Source organism: Cupressus sempervirens, chromosome 5 (assembly GCF_028749045.1).
Source record: "Cupressus sempervirens isolate cs-2001-9-10 chromosome 5, ASM2874904v1, whole genome shotgun sequence".
Taxonomy (NCBI): Eukaryota; Viridiplantae; Streptophyta; class Pinopsida; order Cupressales; family Cupressaceae; genus Cupressus; species Cupressus sempervirens.
In genome coordinates, this window is record NC_143122.1 from 550,245,854 (window position 1) to 550,271,244 (window position 25,391).

The following is a 25,391-nucleotide window of genomic DNA, read 5'->3' on the forward strand; positions in this document are numbered from 1 at the left end:
TTAAGTATCGATTAATTTTTTTTAAGGCATTCAAGATTGAGTGTGGGTTTGTTTTAAGCTCAAAACAAAAGTGTGTGAGATTCGATTTCAAGCACGTGCCCGAAGGCTCTCCACGTCAGTTGTTGTTCAATTTTAGTGCCCAAACTTAAAGTGTGATCGATTTAATCTAGAGTTTTGGCCATTTAAGAATTTTGATAAAGTTAAAGCAAACGTTCAAAGACCAAGTGAGTTAGTTAGATTGTGGAATATTTAACACCTTTTTCAAGTAGACCCATCCCCATAAATGGCACTGAGATTGCAACCAATGGTTGAATTGATGGGTGATTAGAAAAGAGGTGAGTCCAAGGAACTACTCAAATTGATTTTTGCAAATTTGTATTTAATTTAACAAACTTTCTTAATTGTCCAAAAATAAAACTTTACTTAAATTGCATGTGAAAAAGAGATTTGTTTTGTTCAATTTTAGAAGCTCCAAATAAAGTGTTTGATATTGCAATGGTTAATTGATCCTTAGCATTCAAGATTGGATTTGTTGTTTTAAGCATGCATTCCAAGGAAAGTTGATTTTAATCCATGGCATTCAAGAGCGTGTTTTGAGCAACATTCATTCAATGGAAAATGTGTTTAACCATTCAAGTTCATTTTTTAGCAACATGCATTCAAAGACAAATGGTTAAACATTCAAGTTCATTTTTTTAGCAACATGAAAACCTGCAAGAAACATGGTTAGTGGTTCCATATGTGCTCCAAGCTGCAATGAGACAAAAAAAAACAATTTAGTTAGTTAGCCAAAATCTTCAAAAATGAGAGCTTAACTATGGAAAATTTTTTTAAAACTTTTTTTGCTATTTTTCCTACGCGTAAAAATGCTTAAGATGGTCTAAATCCTACAGAACCACTAAAAGTCAAATTTTGATTTATACTTATTTTTTTTTTTTTGAAAAACTATAGGTTCATTTGTTAGAGTTTTGAAAGCATGCAAAGACAATGACTTGAACAAGACAGCCAAAAACTAGGTGACAAATCTTGAAAAATAATACAACAGGCGGAGACGCCAATCTGCACAGACATTGATCTGCGTAGACGACAGTCTGATGAAGAAAGTAGCTGGCGGCGTCGGAGATGACAGTTGGCGGATTGCGGTGGTGGAGACGACAGCTTGACAGGCGGAGACACCAAAATTCGCAGACGACAGCCTAGGCTTTCGGAGACGGTGGTTGAGCTCGCGTAGACGACGGTTATGCAGGCGCAAACGACAATTGAGCTTGCGGAGACAACGATTGAGTTTGCGCAGACGACGATTGAGATGGCAGAGACGATGGTTGAGATTGTGAAGACGATGGTTGAGTTTGCGCAGATGACATTTTGTAGAGACGACAGGCAAAGACGCCAAACTATGGAGATGATAGGCGGAGACGCCAAACTGCTTAGACAACAGGCGAAGACGCCAATCTACGCAGATGACACTGCGCGACGTGAACCGACGGGTGCAAGTTTTTTCCAAAATTCTTTTGTTTTCTTGGTTATTTTCAAATTTTTGAGGGTATGTCTTCTTCTCTTTAGTGCGTCCTTCAACCTACAAAACAAGCAAACAACCTTGCAACAACTCAAACAACATAAACCATTAGATTGTTAGTTTTTAAAAACAACATGTAGATTGAAATGGATGAAAAAAAAATGACCCATAGCGGGGTCCTGTCGGGCGTGCCAAAATGTATATGAGAAATATGTTAGCAAGTAATACTAATCTATTCAAAAACAAAAGCATTAACTAGCATATAAACCATAAAATAAATGAGAGACTAAAGAGGAAACACCAATTGGAAATGTGAGCCAAATGAATGGACTCTCCCAATGGGATTTAGCTCCTTGCTTGATAGATGGGTCTAAAAATTGGGATGTATGCTCAAGGTTTCCAAAAACTAGCTTCAATGGAGATGAAAAATAGCAAATTGGTAGCTTTGCGAGCTCTCAATTTGGCATCATAAGGGTACGGTTGATGGCTTTTGGCTCTCAAAAGGGCATTATAACTTTAGCTCCAAGATTGTGATGAAATGACTTGGGATGAGATTCAATTTATAGGCTAAGGGGTAGAGGGATGGAGGGCTTAGATGCAAGGATGGATGAAGGCTTAAGGAGGGCTAGGATGCACTCAAAGGAGAGCACATGGATTGTGCTTGTTTAGCACCAATGGGAAGGTGACACTTGTCACAAGGAGAATGAGTGTGAGAGGGTAGGGTAAAGGGTTGGTTAAAGGCATGATGAATGGGGTTGAGTATGTAAGAGAGATGTAAGAGGAATGAGTGTGGAAGAGGGAAGAGTGTGGAAGATGGATGTAAGAGTCATGAGTGGGTTTGTAAGAGTCTTTTATGGTTTGTAAGAGCACTCATGACTTGGTGGTTGGGATTTTTGAGGGGAGACTTTGGTTTGGATTAGGAAAGTCTTAAACTTGTTTAAGGAATGTGACAACATTAGGGGGTGGATTAGGCTTGGGTTTAGGATTAGATTAGAGATGTTAGAGATGTGCAAGTGGATGGCATTAATGAGGGTGGGTGAGTTAGTGGCTAAGCTTGGTTAGTATGGGTGGATGGGGTGGATTAGGCTAAATGGAGGATTAGGGATAGGTTAGGGGTTTTTAGATTTGAAGATTTTATTTATCAAATAGATTTATTTAATAAATGAGGATTTTTGTAATTAGATAGAAGAATAGGATTTAATTGATAAATAATAGGTTATTTGATTTATCAATTAGGACTATAGATGATTAATTAAATTAATCAACTAGGGATGGCAAAAGATTAATTAAATAAAAATTTAATTAATGATGCTTTTACAGATAACTAAATAGGATTACTAAAGCAATGTAATCAAATTTAGGTGTCTACAGTACCATATGTTGTTGTTGTGCCACGTGTGATGGTCTTTGTTGGGATACCTCTATTGGTTGTATGTGTGACCATGTACGTGCTTGTTGTTGTAGAGGTATTTGTTGAGGTTGTTGTGGCACATGTTGTTGTTGTAACAAATGTTGTTGGTATGAAATTTTTTGCTCAAGGAATCTTTGGTATTCCAACTATTGTTTGAGTTGCTCTTGTTTTTTAGCAAACTTCGCTTGTTGTTGTTGGAATTGTTGTTGATACATTGCATGGAAGTCAAGTGGGTTTATGTTGGACCATGTATAAGGGATGTTGGATGTTTGCATCACTTGAGGTTTTTGTTGTTGTGGTTGATGTTTTTGTTGATATGTTGGATGTGTGTTGGAGAGATTAGGTCCTTGGACTATCGCAGGTTGATGTTGTTGGGATAGTTGGTTATGTCCTTGAGAAGTGATTGTCATGTTGGTATTGTTTCTTTGGCTCCTTTGTGTGTTAGAGGTTCCTACTTGTGACATCATATTGACTTGACTATGAGATGTGTTCTTGTTGGGAATGGGTGTAATGTCAATAAGGCTTTTCCTTTATGCATCAATAGGGATTGCTGTAGTTGATGTTGCACATAACGTACTCGAGGGAGGCTCCGTAACATTTGATGTCATACCACTTGGTAGGGTTAGGAGCAAAGGTGCACTTTATTAATTTTCCTCCAAAGAAGGTGTGTCTAGCATCCCTAGAGCACAAGTCCCTTTAGGTGCATCTTGTTGTTGCATCATGTGACTAAAACCAAGTCTTAATGTCCTTTTGGGGTGTTTAGGGATTGGTGGTATTTCATCGAACAAGGGGTTTACATTGATGTGTTCAAATGTACTTTGGAGGATTTTGATGGTTGATTCTTGATGGGACTTTATAGGTGCCATTATTGAGTTTGAAAGCTCCAAAGGTAATTTTCCCTTATCTAAGTCCAAATTGATCATGGGTTGTATGTTTTCAATGGTTGTGTTGGTTTGTTGTTTGGACTTAGGTCCTTCCACGTTTGGGTTGAATTTGACAATTTCTTGGGCTACCAAAAGTTTAAAGTTCTTGCGATTTTTTTTGTCTTGACATGCCCTAGCCATTTCTTCATTAGTGATGCCATAGTTAGTGTCAGAGTCATCATTGAGGTTTACCATACCTTGTTGTATGTTTGATGTGTTATAGTTGAAGGTACTTGTGTTAGGTTGGCTGAATTCAAAGGAATGTGATTGTTCATCTTCGAGTGTGGTTGGCACACTTCCTCCTCTGGGTGGTATCGACACGAATATAGGTTCAAAGTCTAGATTCCATTGAACCATCCCATGTGTGGGGGAAGTGTTTGGAGGAAATGTCATGGTAGGTGAATTGTTCAAGGTTTTTTGTGTCATAGCTTAATTATGGTGCTCTTGCAGATACATGTTCAAGGGGTCTGCTAGCAATGGTTGTGATGCCTTGATTTGGTCTTTGTCAAATGTCAATTGGGTTTTCTTACCCTTCTTCTATCTTGGACAAGGTTTCAGTTGCATTGATGTCTTAGAAAAAAATGGTTGGTAAAGTTCTTCATGTCTATGAGCTGATTGTGTCCTAGTAAGTGCTCGGATGATACCTAAGAATGCAGATGCAGTGGAGGGAAACTTGAATGGAATTTTCTGCCTCCCAATTGTGCACCTAAACTACCAACTATGCTTAGACAGTAACAAGTCTGACCATGACATAGTTGGGGGTTTGAAGGTAAGTGGTTGGTAAGTAGGAGGTATGCAATGGGTAAACAAAGGTGTTAGGGTGCCTAAAATGCAAATTTTGAGTGTTTTGAGTGATTTAGAGCGTTTCGTAAGGTCTTGGGATGCAATGCAAGGTGTGGAAGTGCAGATTAGGGTTTTGGAACCTAGAATGAAACACCTAATTACCAAGTGCATCCTAAAATTAACAACTATGCACTTGAAGTGTGCAATTGGTAAAACAGGGTTGCAGTTGGTAAAACAAGGTTGCGGTTGGTAAAAGAGGTCAAAACTTGATAATTAAGATGTGGGTATGCAAGATATGAGTGTTTTTGGGATTTTTAAGTGCTTGGGGATGTTATGAAATGTGAGGAAATGCTAAATTAATTAGGGTTTTGACATGCAAAGTGCAAATGTGCTACGGATATTATGCAAATGCAAATGCAAATGCAAGGTGTCATTTTGAAGGTATGCAAAATGAAGATTATGGTATGCAAAATGTAGGTTAGGGTTATTTTTTGGACTTGGTAATGACACTAAAGCTAGGTGTATGCAAGGTGTATTATGCAAAGGATGGTGTTTTAGCATTCGTGACGACATTTGGGACATGCAAAATGAGGGTAAATGCTCAAGAAGGCAATTTGGTTGATGGACAATTTGATAGGGTTTGGTAATGAAAATGATGCTAGGATTTTGATCAATGCAAGATGAAGGGGATATACTACTAGGGTAAGTCAAAATGAAATTTAGGGATGCTAGGGATATGGTTATGCTATGAAAAGGGTATATGGAAAGTTTTGAACTTAGGTAAAACCTTTAGAAAGTATTTTGTGTAGGAGTTTAACCTTGTGATAAAGGACTTTGGATCTTGACCAAAAAGTGATAAAAAATGAAAAGATCAAATTGATAAAAGATGAAAAGGTCAAATCTATCAAGACATAGACAAATTTTGACTCAAGAAAATGACAAGAAAAGATAAAAAGACTAGTTAAGATCCATTATCTGTCAACACTAGGAGATACTCTAAGACTCATACTTTTTCTAGATTTTTGACTAAATTCAAAGGTTTTAGGGGTTCAAAATGATGTTTTGGGGACTCGAAATGGTGGTGATGCTGAGTGGATATGTGATATGGGAAATTCCTATGATGCACAATGGGATTTTTGGTGCAAGATGTAGTTTTGGGTCAAGTGTAGAATGAGGAGGTACAAAGGCTCCTAGATGTAGTTTTGGGGTCCTAAAGTTCAGTTTGGGGGCCCAAAATGGTCATGAAGGTGCCCAAGTGTGCCCTAATAGTGAAAACTACATCAATGACATAGTTGGTAGGTTTTGGACATAATTGGTAGTTTCTGGGCGCAGTTGGTAAGCTAGGAAGAATGTTTGCTGATTTTGAAGGGTATGGTTGCCAAACTGATATGCCAGGAAGCTAAGGTGGTGGGGTTGGTGTTAGGATGGGTTGGGAGATGCAAAAAATAGGTTATGACCTAAGGAATGATGTCTTAAGTGAAGGTAATGAAGACTAGGAGGTGTAGAATGCAAATCTGGCCAAGCTAATGCAAGGGGAGCTAGCTAGGCGCCTAAAGAGACAGTTGAAGCCCAAAATGTTATCTAGAATCCAAAACTGGGTTTGAGGACCACCAAGTGTACCCAAAAAATGTAGACTATGTCAATGATGTAGTTGGTAATTTTTGGACGCAGTTGTTAATTTTAGTTGGCAGTTGGTAAACTGGGCTAAAATTAAGGCAATTTTGGGAGCTATGAGTTCCATATTGATGTCACAGAGAGATAAATAGTAGGGGAAAGTGTTAAGGCCAGTATGAATGCTCAAAATGATGCTTAGGACACCTAGAATTATGGTTAAAGTGGTCAAGATGATGAATAGGTATGCAAAGATGCAAGGTGGTGAATGCCAAGTGCTGATTTTGAGATGGAAATGCAAAAAACTAAGGGAGGTAAACTAAACCCAAATGGATGCAATATGAAAGGTAATGGATGCTAAATGAGGACTAAAAGGTGCAATATGAAGTCTATATGATGCAAGTATGAGTCCTAGACTAGGGTGAATGCAAGTGAAGTCTATATGAGCGTGAGATCTACGCTTTGCCAAGCACATCTAAGATTACAAGTTGCCATGTTTTCCAAGGTTTGAATGTGTTGAACCAAAGTTTGCAAAGTTTGATAAAGATTGTAAAGTCTTGACAATGTGTAATGTTTTTACAAGTGTTTTCAAGTTTCCAAGGTGTAAATTTGAATGTTAGCTATTATCTTGATTATGTTTTACACACACGCAAGACACATTAAGACAAGAATAGTTGTTGTTAAAAGTGAACAAGCACACCACAACCTAGGCTTTTAGGACCATATCCACTGAATTCCTACTTGAACTGAAGTTCAACCATGCTTATCCAGAGTGGACAACCTAGCATCTTGGCACCACATGCTCACCATTACAACACACTCACTTCTTGGGGCTACCAAGATTTGCTTCCCAAGGGGCATGACTTCCAAAGGGATTTTTGCCTCTACTAAGGACCGCGAGAATGTAATATGTCTTCACGGGCATGGGTGACCCCTTGAGCCAGTGGATAGAAAGGATTTTGGCCACTAAAACATGGTTTTTAGTAAGGGAATTCCATTTGGCAAGAGAATGATAAACTTCTACAGAAGGTCTCCCAGCCTTGAGAACCAAGGTTTGACGCACCATAAGGGTACTGGAGGAGAGCTATCATGCAACAATACTATCGACATGACTTTCACTGTAATTGAGTTTTATATAGAAACTAGAATGTTGAATTGGCTTTTGGCCCATTACTGATCTGAGGTCACCCCCTGACATACCCAATATTGAGTATCTTGGTCCAAGACAGGCCTCCTATAGAAGTTACACAAATTTCTCTTACACCCAAGATCCACGAATGGTGAGGGGAGAGGACATGTCCAATGTAACTCCTAGGGATTTAAACATTGTAGACATGCCAAGAAAAAAAGAAAAAGTTCATTTTAAGCACCAAACGAAGTGTTATCTAATCTAGGAAATCCACACACATGGTTTTAGCAAACACATAATGGTCTTCAACAACGTCATGCAAAGAAAGCATTAGTAGTCTATTATGATCATGTCTTCATCCCATGATTCCCATATGCTACAAGTAGACCATTAGTAACACAAAATCCTCCAATATATGTTCTAGAAGAAAATGGAAACCTTACATGTAGATCCTGATTGATGTGTGTGTTTTGTGTGAACCAAGTGTGCTCTGACAGAGCAGATTGTAGCCCAGAAGGCCAAAATGGCTTAGAACATCCCCAAGTGCACCCAAAGAGTGTATACTACATCAATGATGTAGTTGGGGCCCAGTTGGGTGCAGTTGGTAGTTTTAGGGCACAGTTGGGATGTTAGGTGTAAATTTTGGGGAAATGGTGCCTAATAGAGACCCAAAAAATGTAATTTTTTGACACCTATACTACCAAGTGCACCCAAATAGTGTAGACTATGTCAATGACATAGTTGGTAAATTTTGGATGTATTTGGTAAGTTAGAAACATTAGAAAGGAGTTTTTTTGGCTTCCAGACTCCTAAAACTGCTCCTAGGGGTCCCAAGTGCGCCCTGACAGAGCAGAGTGCACCTTAGGATAGAAAGCTAACAAAATGCATGAAACAAGAGCATACAAGCATGTTACTAGACCCCCTAATTAATCTAGGTGTGAAAATGAAGAGCATATAGTTGTTATACCCTTCCAAGTGAGCTCCTTCCTTGCACCTACAAGCACAAAACAAGAAAACCCAAGTTAGATTAGCATGTTCATGTCGGGTTCACCAATTGTGGCACTAGAAAATGGGCTAAATGCATAACATACTATGAGAAAATCACAAAACTCAATCATCATACGTTAGCACCCACTAGTCTACCATGAAAGCCAAACTAATTAAAATAAGCAAACACAAAGTTAGAAACCCCCTCTTTCGTTTGTAGTTCCCATGTCCTTCTTTCTTCTCCAAATGATGTAGCTCCAACTTGCCTCACAACATTGAAGCAAAGTCTATGATAGGGATAATTCCATGAGAATAATTGAAGTGTGATTTTAGTGTGAGAGCAAGAATGAAAAAATGCAAAGAAGCTAGGAACTCAAAGACTCAAGAATCAGGACTTCAAGGACTAAGGACTTAAGGACTTCAAGACCGGAAATGAGAGGAAGAATGCTCATTTTATAATTGGCATGGAGGATGAGAGCATTGGATTTTTTACCCTTAGATATGCAATGTGGCAAGAGATTCCTTTGAGAATCCATGACGCATATGACAATATATGCCAACTGTAAGATTCTATGACGCATGGAAGTCAAACTTGGCTAAATGTGGAAGAGAATCTATGATACGTCATAAGACACCTCAACCCACTTAAAGCCAAGAATCTATGAAAAATAAGCCAAATATGGACATGCGTAAGAGAATAAGAATATTTGATTATGACGTATCTTATCCAAGTGTCAAAGGAGAATCCACGAGTTGTTATATCCAAGTGTCACTATGATGCAATATTTTATAGAATATTTGAATTAAAATCCTTTTATTCCATAAAATAAGAATTAGTAGAAAATGGAATTAATGATGGAAAATGTAACTTAGGAAACTGTAAATTTCCATGGTTTGTAAATGATGAATCAATTAACTAATAAAATTAATTGATTGAGGACAATAATTAGGAAGAATAATTAGAAATAATAATAGGATAAAATTATGGGTTATTTCATCCTATAGGGAAAATTAGTAGATGATTGGCCAAATTGATTGAATGAAAATGTGACGATGATGGATATCAAATAAGATGATGACAAGTAGACCAAAGCCATGGTCAAATTGATTGATTGATTGAAATTGATAACATGCCAAGGACATATGACATGAATTGATTGATACATAACATTTAACTGACATTGCAAATGCTACAGGATCGAGATTGATTGATAAGGTTGATCATAATAACATCGACAAAAATTGCCAATATTATTAAAATGGTTGATAATTCCATGATCTAACATTGAAAGCCTCAACAATGTTAAAGATCAGATGACATGAAGATAGTTTGACCTAGCATTGAGAGCTACGATAGTACTAAGGTCAGATTGATAAGATTGATAGGTTGATAGGTTTCCAAGGCACTAAAAACCACAATAATATCTAGGATCAAATAAATGATGATTGATTTGGGATGTTCGATATGTTATGGGTTGATTAGGATTGATTTTGAGTGATTTCAAGCTGATTTGGGGTGATTTTGAGTGATTCCGAGTTGATTTGGGGTGATTCTGAGTTGATATGAAATGATATGAAATTGATGTGAAGAAGGATACAAACAATAAAGTATGATCAATTTGGCCAAAAGATCAAAGTTAGTAGAATGAGAAAATGGGACAAATTAGGACAAAGAAGTGATGAAATCGTAGATGTGAACCATTTTTGAGCGTTTATAGGCAGTGACACGACTTGCCCAAAAATCCTAATTTTTTTTTGCCCATGATTCATCTATGGAGAATAAAAAATAAAAAACACATTAATTTTTTTAAATGAATTTTCAATTGAAAGAAAATTCATCATATGGATGTCATATGTTGCCTATTCCCTTACACTTTGGGGGAAACAACATTTAATTGGTACCTCAATCTCCCACTAGCATCAATCATAGATTGGAACTCTATTGAGAGAAATATTCTAGTACAACTCAAGGTCTACATTGATCCATCTATCCTACATCATCAATTCATCTCAATTAAGAGAGGTCCCCATGAGTCTATTTCATAGTTTAATCATCACTTCTATATAATGTATCAAAGAATGGAGTCTCCTTACACTATCCTCTAAGAGGTTATCATCGAGATCTATTTGGGAATAATGGATTCATTAACTTCTATTTTTCTAAGAAGGATCTGTCCCAAATATATTGATACCCTTGAGAAGGTCTTCAAAGTGGCTGTTACATTCACGAAGCAAGTATATTTCCATGGTGGAGAGAACTTTATATCTCCCTTCATTTTGAATAATGCAACAACGATACCACTATTTCTAGTAGGAGAACCTACTACATCCAATCAAATTCCCCTATTGAATCTTGTACCTTTACCACAATAGGTTACTATTGTTCCGCTATCAATAATTATATATTCAAGGTATGAGCCCCAAAAGATTTTATTCTTTGAACATAAAGCTTCACTTGGTAAACTCAAGAACAATATGGCTAGTGAGTTTGAGGCCATGAAGAAGACTATGTCTCATTTATCCAACAAACTCATCATAATAAAGTTATATTCCTCTAGAAACCAAGGAAATTATCCAAGACAAATTGTTGTCCAAAATAATTATTCTCAAACTAGAGCATAAATTATGGCCCCTATGATAATGTCAACAATGGGAATAATTGTATTATAGGTATGCGTCCAGGTGAAAAAGGATACATGAACAAGGATGTTTCAAATCACCCTCCCCAAACTATCAACATTTGCAATTTAGGGCTATGTTGTTTGAATCATATGAAAAATCTAGAGGAGAACAAAGTTATGAAGATGATCAAGAGGATTTTGTGTTCCCACTCAATGAAGAGGAAGATATTGAGTATTCTAAGGTACATGTCTATTGGAGTAATAATAAGAACACATACAATTTGAGAAGAATAAAAGAGCCTCTAAGGGATCATGTCCCTCTTGGGGGTGCATCCTACTCCTCCCAATCCACAAGTCAATGATAGTCCAATCCTTTCTAAGGCTCCAACTAATATTGCCATGACATTTAGAGAGGAATTTTATATTACAGATGAGGTTTTCAAAGGATTTGTGGATAACATAACAAGAGATTTGAAGTACCTTAGAGAAGGTCAACATACAACTATTCTTTTGTTCCCTAGCTATTGTCACCTCCATTAGAGAGTCATTCTAAGTTGAAATGTGCTAGTTTCCAAGATGCAACATCTAATGTGTTAGCACATATGGGTCAAATTTCTAAAATTTATAAAAAAATTGGAGTTTTTGCAAATTTTGATGTTGCAGTGAATATGGAAATGATAGAAAATTTTGAGGATGCAAAAAATTGTGAAGTTCCAAGAATCTATGGAGTTGTAGAATTTTTTTAACTTGCAAAAAATTGTGAGGATGTAGAAATTATTGAGGTAACTAATTTTTTTGAATCTAAAAGTAGTCAAGAAGAGTATAATAGTGCTTCCTATAGTGGTACTAATCCCCCACTGGATAATGATGAGATACCTTTTCCAAAATAGGATATGTCATTGGAGGAGATAGAAAAGGTACTTAATCTGGTATCATGCTTGAGTAAAAAATGTACTACTTTGAGTATTCCCTAAACATATTAGACCTTGCAATAGCAAGCTCATGTACAATTCATCTATTTGAGTTACATTCAAAAGTGAGTTGTCTTGAGTGCTTATTAGCTTGGGAGATCACCATGGAAGGTAAGTATGATCTTGAACATTCTTCCTTGATATATGGGGGAGAAAACACCTTTATTGATGATATTAATGAACCCTACAATTCAAAAGGTAGGCTTATGATTGAGTTTTCTAGTTGCAAGGAGCCTAAATGTGACAATTCATGGTCTAGGGCTAATGATGGTGATAATAAGGATCATAAATGCAATATTTTATCTTTTGGGTCTTGTTTTGATAGCTATATTACATCATTGATGCGTATGTTTCCATGTGCTCATGGAGTTGTGTACCATGAGGTAAGACTACAAAAAGGAGAAATTGTAATGTGTGAGTGTGCCCTATGGTGGGGGACTTGCTAAATCAAATGATATCTTTCCATTATCTCTCTTTTTTTGAATATGATGCAAAAAGTGAGAAAAATTATTTGTGGATAAATCATGACCATGGGAAGTTATCAAAACTTCTGATTTTATGTGAATTTTGCCTAGAATGTAAATGAAAACTGCCCAAATTTTATTTTTCTAAGTACAAAGATAAGTCAAATTTTTTAAGAATTATATGGGGTGGGTTATTATTACTACACATAATGAGAAACCTACTGACAACCAACACACTTTCTTATTGTTCAAGGTTTTTTAAATATAATTTTTGTTCCTTTTCTTTTGAGTCTATTTAGGTAGGTGTTAGTTTTCTTTGTTTTGAGTCAATTTTGTTTAGGTATTTGCACAGTTTTTCTTCTTTTGCTTTTTAGTCTTTGAGTCAAGGAGTTAGTGTGTTTTGTTGGGCATTTTCTCATCACATGGTCCATCCCAACATGTTCTGATTTCTAGAAGAGGTATTTCTTTTTTCTTTTTTTTTTTGGCAAAAAAGTGGTATACCACTTTTATATATTTATATTAATAAAAACCTGGTTCAATGGTTCATGGAGGGAAGAACTAGTAAGAATCCCTCCAATAATCACCAGATACAAAGTAATTTAAAGTACTATACAATTAGCCCATCTCAATGTATCCATCAACAAAAGCCCTTATAACATTTTAGCTATTTACATCATATTTGTATGCAAGCTGTTACCAAATCCATTACATCAACCCTTCACTAATACAAAAACAACGCAAAAGTATTCACAAATTTACATGTATCAATAGTCACAAAATTACCCCTTAGGGTCACAAAAAAGAGTAATCTACAAGTTAACAAAATGTAACCACTCCACCCTGCAACTAAAAATAGTAGATCCACTTCAAAAAATTGAGACTATCGAAAATTACAGAGATCTCTCCAATTCGTGCTACACAACTAGTTCCTAGTCCATCAAAGTCAGGTCCTCATCATCAAGAAAATTCAGATGAGCCATTAGATTATCAATTTGAAACAAGTTACTTGGCCCCTATTCATGAAAAGCCATAGGAAAATTAGCTCATTCCTGAATCTGCAGAGAATGTGGAACATCATGTCCATGAAGTAGGTCACTGATAAACACTACTTTCCCTTGAATCAAATATGCCTCTTCTATTGACATAAGTTCTCTATGTTTCCACAAAATGTCATCTAGTAGGCTGAGATCCCTGTTTAAGACTATACTTTTCCAATCTAAAAGGAAGCTAAGAAATCTTGTATCCCTTCTAAGCAACAAATTTGAAAAGACACCCCCGACTAGTACTAAACACAACACCAAATCATATTTCCTTAACTCCTCTATAATTACTGGTTTGTCAAGTGCATTGTATCGAATTACCCTATCCAAAATGCAAGCAACAACTTCACAATAAGAAATAATATCCATGACATATGTTAAGAACAAAGAGACCACATGTGATGACATAATCATTCTCGCTAAAGATGGATAAAGAAAATTTGAGCCCACTATACCCATTAAAACTTCACAACATTTTGGGCAACCGAATCTAAAAACCTCCTCCAAATCAATAGTGGATAGACAACCAAAAAATGGGATTTCCCTATCATAACATTTCCTAATCACCTTGAAGAACAAAGCATTCCTGTCCATCACACTAAAAAGAAAGATCACTATCGACTTCGCTTTCAGATTTCTTGATGAAGAAGTGAAAATATACAAAGACAACTTTCTTAAATCGATCTCCTTGCACATGTGAGTATCCATTTCCATCAATTAGCCTAGCTCAACTGACATATTCTTGTACTAAACATACTGAATGTGCAAACAAGGCTTTAATATAATTATGCATCACCTTGTTTTTAACATGTGTTGTACCAAACATATCTTACTTTCCAAAAATGATACAATGATAATTAACAAACCATATGCTCGAATGATGTCAATGTCCTTATACTTCAAATCCATCATATTCGTAATACATATAAAGGGTTATGAAATACTAATTCTATCCATCTCAATTACCTTAAAAAGATTAGAAAATAGAGTGGCAACAAATGTACTCAGTACCATGTATGGTATTTGTAAATCACACCCCAGATTGGATAAAATACCTGCTACCTGATTCCCTTCTCTCAGAGTATGGGAAAATACCTCAGAGTTAAATCTATATATTAGATTGCAAGCTTGATGTAAGATGTACCCAGATTTCCAATTACCCACATGTCACTGTAAACAACCATTAATCACTAATGTTGAATCACCCTCTATGTGACTATTTGCATAATTCTTTTTTAAAGCCATTTCAACTCCAAATAGAAGAGCCATTGCTTCTGCACAGTTATTAGTACCTGGAGGAATTTTTCTGGGCTAATAAGTCAATCACCCTACCTTCATGATCTCTAATACAAACCCCTATCCCTGAAGCTACTGGATTGCCTCTTAAACATCCATCAAAATTTAATTTCAAGAAACCTTTCTTTGGAGGAATCCATTTCACTTTTTGTCTATTTTTTTTAACACTTGGCCCAAGGATAATAAAGTTATAACTAGGGGAAATTAAGTTGAACCATCTGTTTGACATTAAAATATCCTAGCCTGTTACAGTTAAATGCTCATTAGTTTTCTTCACATAGGCTAATACCACTTCAACTATTGAACTCTCTTAAGACTTATATAGGTCTGATGGAAGGATTATTATTCTTTGATTATTAATCTCACGTTAAAATTTGATCATTCTCATCACTCTACACAATTAAAGAGCGATACATAGGTTGTTGTTGATCTAGGTGAGCATTGATTGAGATTTTTCCAAGTTGATTGGTATGAAAGACGTTAGTTTCTAGAGCCTCTTTATGATTCTTCTTCATATGTGAATCTCTCAAAATTCAAAAAAGAGGAACACAAACGATGAGAGTCAAAGAAAGTAAAGAAATTTTAAATGCTCTAGGAGAATAGTCTAATCATTGCCCGAGCATTTCAAAAAAAAATTGAAAGAAAGGAAGAAAAAGAAAAGAAAAGATCATGCAGGGTAGCACAATCTAATCACTTCCCTGTATACGCAAAAGAATTCAAAGAGAAATTAAATGGAAACCTATGAGATCTCTCAAATTACAAATCTTATTGAAAAGAAAAGGTAAAAGCCGACTCATTAAAAGAGCCCTCTGAATGGATTCTCACATTTGGCCAAGAGAAACAAAAATGGGTTTCTTGAAGATTAATGAAGCTCTTGCCAATTAATGAAGATTGGTTTCAATTATTTCTCAATTTTGGTTTCCTAAGCCCAAGAATTGAAAGGAATTAAGACATTATACACACACTAAATGTGAAAACTAAATTTTTGGTTTAATGGCTGAGATACTTTGTAACCTCTTATGAAATCTATTAGAGTAATAAAGTTTTTTCCTCTTAATTAAATCATATTGATTTAATTATTAAGTCACTTATTATCTTTAGTTTACTTAAACTAAGCTTTGGACATATAATAATTAATTATTTTATTAATTATTATCATGCAACCTTGGTTAGTTACATGTTAGGGTTTTGATCTCCTTTATAAGGATGACATCTCTTTGTAATTATAACATTGATTCACTTTTGATAATATAAATTTTTATTTTTTCTCATTAAGAATGTCGCATCTATGGATCCAAAAATTCCAACCTACATAGCTTTTGCTTCTCTCTTTCTGGGATAGGTGTTTTCATGTAGGAAATTCTTGGGAGTTGTGGAGTTGAGCTCTCATCAACTTAAACATGGTATCAGAGCTCTAGATCTTCATGCCCATGTTCTATTTATGAGAGATCTGACATAATTTTTTAGATCTATGGCTTTTAGAGGATTTTATATTGGATATGGGGAGGACCAATTTTTTGGAGCACTTTGAGCCCAAATGGACATCACCATTGCACTCAAAGTGCTTGAAAACCCCAATTTCCATATAAAATACGTCAAGATTGGATGTTGTTGAAATATGAGGCAAAATTTTTTTTTGCACTTAGGCTATATTCACTTGGGCATTCAAAATGAGGCAATGATTTTATTATTTTTTCAAAAAATATATGGATTTTTTTGGCTTTATTATAATTTTCCTTATTCTTTGGCATTGAAAAATGCATAAAAGCTTTGTTCTTTATTCGTAAAGGTGCTTGTATTTTTTAAAGTGCTAGGAACTCACATTGGATGAGGTGGCCTTTTTTGACTTTGGGTAGACATTTTTATTTGGAAACCCAAGTTCCTATCTCCCTTGAAATTGGTGCTTCTCATCCCTATTGGCTCCATCAGCCCATGCACTCGATCTCTACACCCACGTCTATACACAGTACAACCTTGACCCTTGCAAAAGTTAGACATTTCTGACACACCATTTTTTTGAGGTCTTTTGGAAACTATGGCACGCTAGGGTCACTAGTATATTGATTGGCGATGATTTCTATATTTTGGATTGTGCGGTAATTTTTGGCAACCTCGACCTCCATCAAATCATCCAACATGGGGTACACATTTTTTTTGGGAGCTATGCATAATTTTTTGAGTGCATGGTGACAAGTGTTTGTCATCCTATGCATTTCCATCCTTGCACTCCATGATTCATGTGAGACAACTTGTTTTGTGCCCTTATTTTTGTGCATGCAACATCCTCCCACACCACATTAGTGTGTCCTCTAAGTTGGCACATTATTTTGGGGTGAAATTCGACATGCTGTGGGACTCTTTGGGCCTGCAAGTTTGGTGGGCATGATTTTGGGTACACATTCTTACCTCCATGTGCTCAACATTGTGAGTGGTTGGTTTTCTTTTTTTGGCACATTCATTGCCCCTATGTAACCCACTAAACATCCCTTCCTAGAAGTGCTACAATTTTTGTTGGGCTCAGTTCATTTAGTTTGGGAGGCCCAATCAGCTGCCATGTGGCCCATCTTATTCCATGTGGGTTTGTTAGATTTGGCTCTCTATGGGTGGATTTTATGTAAATTATTTCTTTGGGTACTACAGTGAAATGACATGATGCATATTAGTGGCACGCTTGAAGCCATGAATTTTTGAAGGATGACTGTAGTTTTTTACCCACGCTCATGGGCTTTGTGCCTCTTTTTATGTAGCAAACATTGGCATTTTTTTTTGGGATACATTAGACCCTACTCACATGGCCATGACAAATTTGCACCCATTAAAGGACTTCTTGACAACATTGCCCACTCACCAAGTTTGGCATTTGCATGGTGTTTGTTGGACTCTTCAAAGTGGTTTGTCGATATTTACCAATGGTTTTGGTGAGTTGATAGAGTTTTTAATTCTCCCCCATGCAATTTTTCTAACATATGAAGTAGTTTACTGGGCATGTACATGTTTTTTTTATCACATGTCATTTATTGGCCACTCAATTATTCTTCCACCACCAAACCTTTGATCTAGCTTGTTTTCGATGATCAAATATTTTTTCTGCTAGGGGTTATTTTTTTGCCTTGATGATTCCTTGACCATCAAGTTTATGATCATTACTTGCTGATGTTAGTGTTGCATCAACACTTCTATCACCCCTTCAGGCCTTATTTGGACCTACCTTTAGTTGTTTACTCATATCTTGGGCATACCGAATCCGATTTGGGAATTCTTTATATAGTTGGAAAGGTCTTTCAAATCTCTTTCTAGTGATGCTATTTGTTTTTCCAAATTCTACTCTAGGCACATTCTATTCATTTTTTGTAGTTTTACATTCAAGTGGATATCTTGGTTGTTTTAGGTCTAGAGATAATTTTTTTGCTTCAGACGATTCATCATTGGTTGTACTATCTATTTTATCGACCTTATGTCTCTTCTGGCCTTTTTAGACATCATTTGTATGCATTCTTGCAAACACATTGAGATAAAGTGCTATATTCCATCTGTATTTTTATTTCAATTATTTTTCCTTATTTTTCCTTCTGATTCAAGTAGTGTCATCTAAGGACACTCGTACATATTATTGTATTCTTGGGATTCACCATATATTGTGCCTTATTGTACATGCACTACTCTGATTAAATTTCCATGGGGGGTTGATGTTTTGTCTTTGTTTGCCATCTTCCTTTGCCTAGTGAGTTTCCCTTTTGTGACATGATCCACATTACACGTCTGAGATTGATCACCTTAGTGCACAAATATGTACTCATTTGTGCATCTTGATCATGATTTCTTGACATGTAGTTCTTTTGGCCCACTTTTCTAGTTTTCTGTCACCTCACCCTTATCTACATTAGGGGGATTCTTCTATTGTTTCTCATGCTTTCTTGGTTCAATGGAGCGATCTATGTATTCAGTATTTGTTACTATGTACTAGGTGGATGCAATGGTTGGGTACCTATATATTTTGGTGAGATGAATCATTTACCATATAGACACTCTTCTTTTCTTTCCTACTTTGGTTGTAACCTTCCATGTTTGATTGATCAACTCTTTAGGCTTTGATGTTTCATGTCATCTATATCTTTGAGTTCAATTTTTTTTCCTTTGTATGCCTCTTGATTTGATGCAGATTATTGTCTTCTCTAGCTAATCAAGTTCTATTTCAGTGGAGGTTCTTCAGATCAATGGTTACTTTTGACAGAGTTTTGCAACTTCTACATGCTTTAGTGGTGTTCTTCATGATCATCTTTTGTTCCTATCTCTTGGGACATTCCCTAGTTTGTAGGCTTCTTCAGTCCTTCACCAGTTCTTTTTAGCATTATTTCCATCTCTTTTTGGTGTAAGGTTTTTCCCATGTAGTTTTCTCCATTTCTTCTCTTTTCAAAGATTTGGTTGTGCTTGGGTACCTCATTAGGCTTTGTTGTTAGCACCCAAATTTACTTTTAATAGCAATTTCTAGGTTTTTACCTACTCCCTAAGTTTATCTTGGGGGGGGGGGGGTGTGGTGTTAGAGTAATAAAGATTTTTCTTCTTAATTAAATCATATTGATTTAATTATTAAGTCACTTATTATCTCTAGTTTAATTAGGGTAAACTTTGGGCATACAATAATTAATTATTTTATTGATTATTATCATGCAACCTAGGTTAGTTACTTGTTAGGGTTTTGATCTCCTTTATAAGGATAATCTCTTTTGTAATTATAACATTGATTCACTTTTGATAATATCAATTTCTCTTTTTGCTCATCAAGAATGTCTCATTTGTGGATTTGGGAATTTCAACCTCCATAGCTTTTGCTTCTCTCTTTCTATGATAGGTGTTTGCATGCAGGTGGTTCTTGGGAGTTGTAGGGTCGAGCTTTCATCAACTTCAACAACGTTAAGTTTATTGCTTGATTGAGTCTGAGGGTGCTTGCTGATAAAGAAATGCCTTTGTTGTTAGGTAACATGGACCAGTTTCTACAAATGTAATTATATTTCCATTGTTATAGTTTGTATCTCATATAAATATGAGAGGATGAGACATGTGTCATAAAGAGATATGTCTCTATGACTAATCATTATAAGATAACAATATAAATCACAATATAACATATGTATTATATATTATATATATATAATGTATATATAATATTATATATATAGTATAATATTATAATATATTATACCAACATTGTATGTTAAGATTAAATCAATCTGACCATAGCTATAATCTTAACACCCCCTCTTAGTTAGGGAGGATTGATATAGAACACATTATACTCTTAAGTATATGAAGAGATACCATCTTAGTATGATAATCTTGGAATGGTCTATTTAAGTATATCAACATAAATCCATCAAAACACACACATATATATATTTTAACATATATTACATATGGAATTTGCTTCAATTCACTATGAGGTTAAATTTCTCAACACTCCCTTTTTAGCAAAGAGAGAATTAAAGCAATTATAATACAATATTTGAACACCACCTCAAGTGTGGTTTAAGATAGATTTAAGTTATAGTATCTGGCAAGATCTGGCCCAAAGAACCATGATGAGTTGATTATCAAGGTGTCTAACAAAAGCTAGCCCGAAGAACCATGATAAGTTGGTTATCAAGGCATCCAACAAAATATGGCCTAAAGAGCCATAATAACATTTGCTCCAACACATTTTGATGTTATGATGGGGACACAACCCAAGCACAGAATGGACACAACAATAAAGGGAAATTTTATTAACTTTGTAAATAAGCTAATACATCCAGTACAGAGAAAATAGACTTCAAAACATGCCCTAACGGCTTACAATAGCATAAATATAGAGATAATTTCTCTTTTTAGTACCTCCTCTCAAACTCCACTCCGAACTACCTTTTACAATACCAAAAATGTCCTTAAATAGACCCTAGAGAGTTAAGGACTAGGAGTACATTCTAGAAAGTGCTAGTAGGCATCCACCGACCTAGTAGAAGGCTCCAGAAGCTGTGTTAGAAGTTGGTGCAAATCTAGAAGAATCCAAAAATGATAACCGAACTTTTGGGAGGCATAACTTTTGAACTGTAGCTCTGATTAACGAACCGTTTACATTTTTGAAAAGCTCTCGAAGTGCTCTATAGCCCTATGGACAAGCTTTGCTTGTCCCCCATTTTTTGGCCCTTTTTGAGGTCATTTAATGCCCCTAACCTGACTTTGAAGCACTCTTAGGAGGTCTCCAAAACTCGAAAAATTGCAATAACTTTCAAACCGTGGGGCCTTTTGACCTGATTCTTTTTCTGGAATGCTCTAAATTACAATTATATTCATCTAGCCAATTTACACCTTCTAGTTCACTGAAATGATGGCCCAATTACATACTCCTATTTTTTTGGCATTTACACGTATCCCAAGGTGTTCAAATACTCTATCCTAGAACATTGATAGTGGAACTGTGAGAGTTGGAACCTTTATTTGACCCAAATGGGTATCCAGAAATGAAAACACATGAAACAAAAACTAAGTCTAAGTACATTTTTTTGGGTGACACAGGATTGCCCTTATACCTCTGGATGCTCCTGCATCAGACACCCAGGGTAGATTGAAAAGTGACCTTGTCGCTTTATGAATGGTAGAGGAAATCCCAAATGGGAAACCTCAATTGCTGAAATCCAAGTTGAGTCCTCTATCGGTCATCCTTTCCACTTGACCAAATACTCTTCATACTACCTATTTCTGGTACTCCTACCCACATGATGATCTAGAATGTCTTCTATCTCCTCCTTCTTAGAAGCAGGAATTGGACATGGCTCTAACACCAGTTCCTCATCTGTACCATCATCATGATACTCTGTTAAGTCTGCAATGTTGAAAATAGGAGAAATGTGAATACCATCTGGCAGCTCCACCTCATATGCATTTCCTGAGTCATGTTTCTTTAGAATTTTGCAAGGGCCAAATTTCTTCATTTTTAGCTTGTTGTAAGTACTGGCTAGAAATCTTTCTTTTCATAAGTGCACCATGACTAGATCCCCTACTTGAAATTCTTTATGTCTTCTCCTTTGATCAGCCCTAGCATTATACTCTTGATTCATCTTGGTAATGTGTGCTTGAACCTCCTCATGTAGACGCTTGATATGTTCAACAAATTCTTCAGCTTCAACACTTGTCCTCTCCCCTTGCTCTATCTTCCTCAATTTTGGTGCAGTCCTTGGGCTACTTCCATATACAATTTGGAATGGTGATCTACTAGTACTCCTATTTACGGAGTTACTGTAAGCAAACTCGGCTTGTGGTAGAATCAAATCCCACCCCTTGGGCTTATCCCCTGACAGTCTTCAACAGGGTTCTATTGAACATTAGAGACTCTCTTCTCTCTGGATCAGCATTTCCTCTTGCCCATTGGTCACTTTGTGCATCCTCCTCTTGAGCCAAATGGATTCTCCTATTCCCTTCTTGGCTGCTACTACCCATTTTCTCAAGAAGTGCTTGTATGTAGCAAGTGCAATATGTAGAGGTAGTGTTATAGAAGGTCAACTAAGCATTTGTTTCTTTTCATTTTTTATATTTCTTTATCTCTTTATCAATCTATCTCTCTATCTATACCTCTTTCTATTTGTCTCGCTTTAGTATTAATTTCTATATGTGTCTTCCTCTTACTACTCCATCTACAGGTTGCAAACAAATCATCCTTCTTCCACCAACGAGTCATTCCATTCAAGAAAGACCGTGTCTGACGATATCAACACACAAAAAAATAGGGAGAAAATTGCTAGAATATGGTCTAACTTAAAAATAAAAGGTGATGGAAAATGTTATTGTCCTTGCAAAAATTGTAAGGGCTTAAAGACTCAAAGATATCTAATCAAAACAACTGAGGAACATTGTAGGCAACATGGTCACATTGAAGGGGGAAACAAATATCGTCCATTGGTATGTATTTTAATAATTTATAAATTACATAAGACATGATTTGATGATGATATCATGGTCATGGCTAATATAAGGTCATCATTTTCATATTGGTTAACATCCCTGAGTTTCATGTCATGGACCATGACAATTCGAAGAATGCAGATTTCCAAATGAGGGAACATGGAGGTGTGAATATTGAAGTAGAAGGTAATGATACAACTCTTCTTGATGTTGTATTGTTGTTGGTGAACTTGAAGGTTATGAATGGTTTATCCAACATAGCAATGGAACGTATGTTAAGGTATGCCATCTTCTTTCATTATTTTTCTCGTAGTTCCCTTACAATTAACATTGGGTTCATGTAACAATTAATATTATTGAAATTAACAAATTATATTTTTGGTCGTAGGTTGATAGGTGTGAGTTTGTTACCACCATCAAACATTCTACCTCGCTCCTACCAAGAATTATCTACCATCATAAAAGATATTGGAATGGAGTATCAAACAATAAATGCATGTTGTGATATTGCTATCAGGATTTAACTGTGTGATTTTTGAGTCAAACTCATTGACCCATGTTTCATGAGTAATGATTCAACATGAATCCATCTCTCATGAGAATAAATGGAACACTTAGCACTCATTGGATCTAGGTGATGCTCATAGGGGTGAAGCACCGGGACTTCCTGGGAGGTCACCCATCCCAGTACTACTCCAGCCTGAGCACGCTTAACTATGGAGTTTCCTCCATGGTTAAACCAAAAGCTTGCAACCCCTTTTGCAAAACCTTTACCAAGTGTTGTGTCTTATGAAACATTCATTAGAAAGCCTCTTAAGCTCATCAATTGATAAGTAGGAGATAATTTCCACAGCAAGTCAAATTGTAATATTGCTATCAAGATTTAATTGTGTGCTTTTTGAGTCAAACTCATTGACCCATGTTTCATGAGTAGTGATTCAACATGAATCCATCTCTCATGAGAATACATGGAACACTTAGCACTCATTGGATCTAGGTGATGCTCATAGGGGTTGCAAGCTTTGGGTTTAACCATGGAGGAAACTCTGTAGTTAAGCACGCTCAAGTTGGAGTAGTACTGGGATGGGTGACCTCCTGGGAAGTCCCAGTGCTTCACCCATGTGAGCATCACCTAGATCCAATGAGTGTTAACTGTTCCATTTATTCTCATGAGAGATAGATTCATATTGAATCACTATTCATGAAACATGGGTCAATGAGTTTGACTCAAAAATCACACAGTTAAATCTTGATAGCAATATCACAATTTGACTTGTTGTGGAAATTATCTCCTACTTATCAATTGATGAGCTTAAGGGGATTTATAATGAATGGTTCATAAGGCACAACACTTGGTGAAGGTTTTGAAAATGGGGTTGCAAGCTTTGGGTTTAACCATGGATGAAACTCCATAGTTAAGCGCGCTCAGGTTGGAGTAGTACTGGGATGGTGACCTCCCAGGAAGTCCCGATGCTTCACCCCTGTGAGTATCACCTAGATCCAATGAGTGCTAAGTGTTCCATTTATTCTCATGAGAGATGGATTCATGTTGAATCACTACTCATGAAACATGGGTCAATGAGTTTGATTCAAAAATCACACAGTTAAATCCTGATAGCAATGTCACAATTTGACTTGATGTGGAAATTATCTCCTACTTATCAATACATGCATGTCTGAATGATCATATTATATATCATAAATAGCATGAATTTGAAAAACAATGCCATATTTTTCATACTAGTAGATATCAATCAGATCAATTAACAAAAAAGGTGCCTCATAAGGTTATTCGGCATATTTCCATTATTCCATGTCTGCAATGATTATTCAGGTGCAATAGCTTGGCACAATTTATGGATTACCATACATGCAATAGAAGACAAGATGACATTATGCAAATGCCTGCAAATGGTTTGACATTTGAGAAAATAGAGAAAAAATGGGCATACTTTAAAGAAGAACCTTGTAATCTCAAGCTTTCATTGGCAGCAGACGGTGTCAATCCTTTTGGAGAGATGAAATCTACTTACTTGGTGTGGCCTATTTTTGTTATCAACAATAACATACCTCCTTGGTTGTCCATAAAGAGAGAGCACATAATGTTGACACTAATTGTTCCACATATTTTTTGATTTAATGGTCATCTAAATTAATTTATTATTATTAATCCATCAAAATGGTCATAATAATTATGTAATGTTTTTGTTCATTCAACTAGGTAAGTGCCAAGTTAAAGATATCAATGTATATATTGAACCCCTTATCGACTAGTTGATGATGTTATGGAATGGGGTTACTATGTATGATATCTGTAGATCAATAGGACAAAGACAATTTCAATTTAATGTAATGCTTGTATGGACAATACATAATGCCCCTGGCTAACATATTTTTGTGGTATGTTCTCTTCTTAACACCTCTTTTTTGGTATGTTATAGTGACAACACAAAGTTAACAAGTTTAATCCAATTATACATGATCTTGTAGGTCTTCAGACAAAGGAAAAATTTGTGGTCCAAAGATGAAATATTATCATTCAAAAAGTTTAAGAAAGCAGGTGTTCAATGAGAATAGACACTTTCTGCACATAAATCATAAGTACCGAATTACCAAAAAACATCTTTTCAATGGGAAAGAAGAGACTATGTCAAAGCCATAGAGAATAACACTTCGCCTATGGAAGTTCGCATATAATAAAATAAAT

At 35.9% G+C, this 25,391-nt stretch overlaps 1 pseudogene; it reads left to right on the top strand.

The window, feature by feature from the left end:
• The first annotated feature begins 1,240 nt into the window (after positions 1-1,240).
• Positions 1,241-25,391, top strand: part of LOC149557113 (protein TOPLESS-RELATED PROTEIN 2-like) — a 130,597-nt pseudogene continuing 106,446 nt past the window's right edge.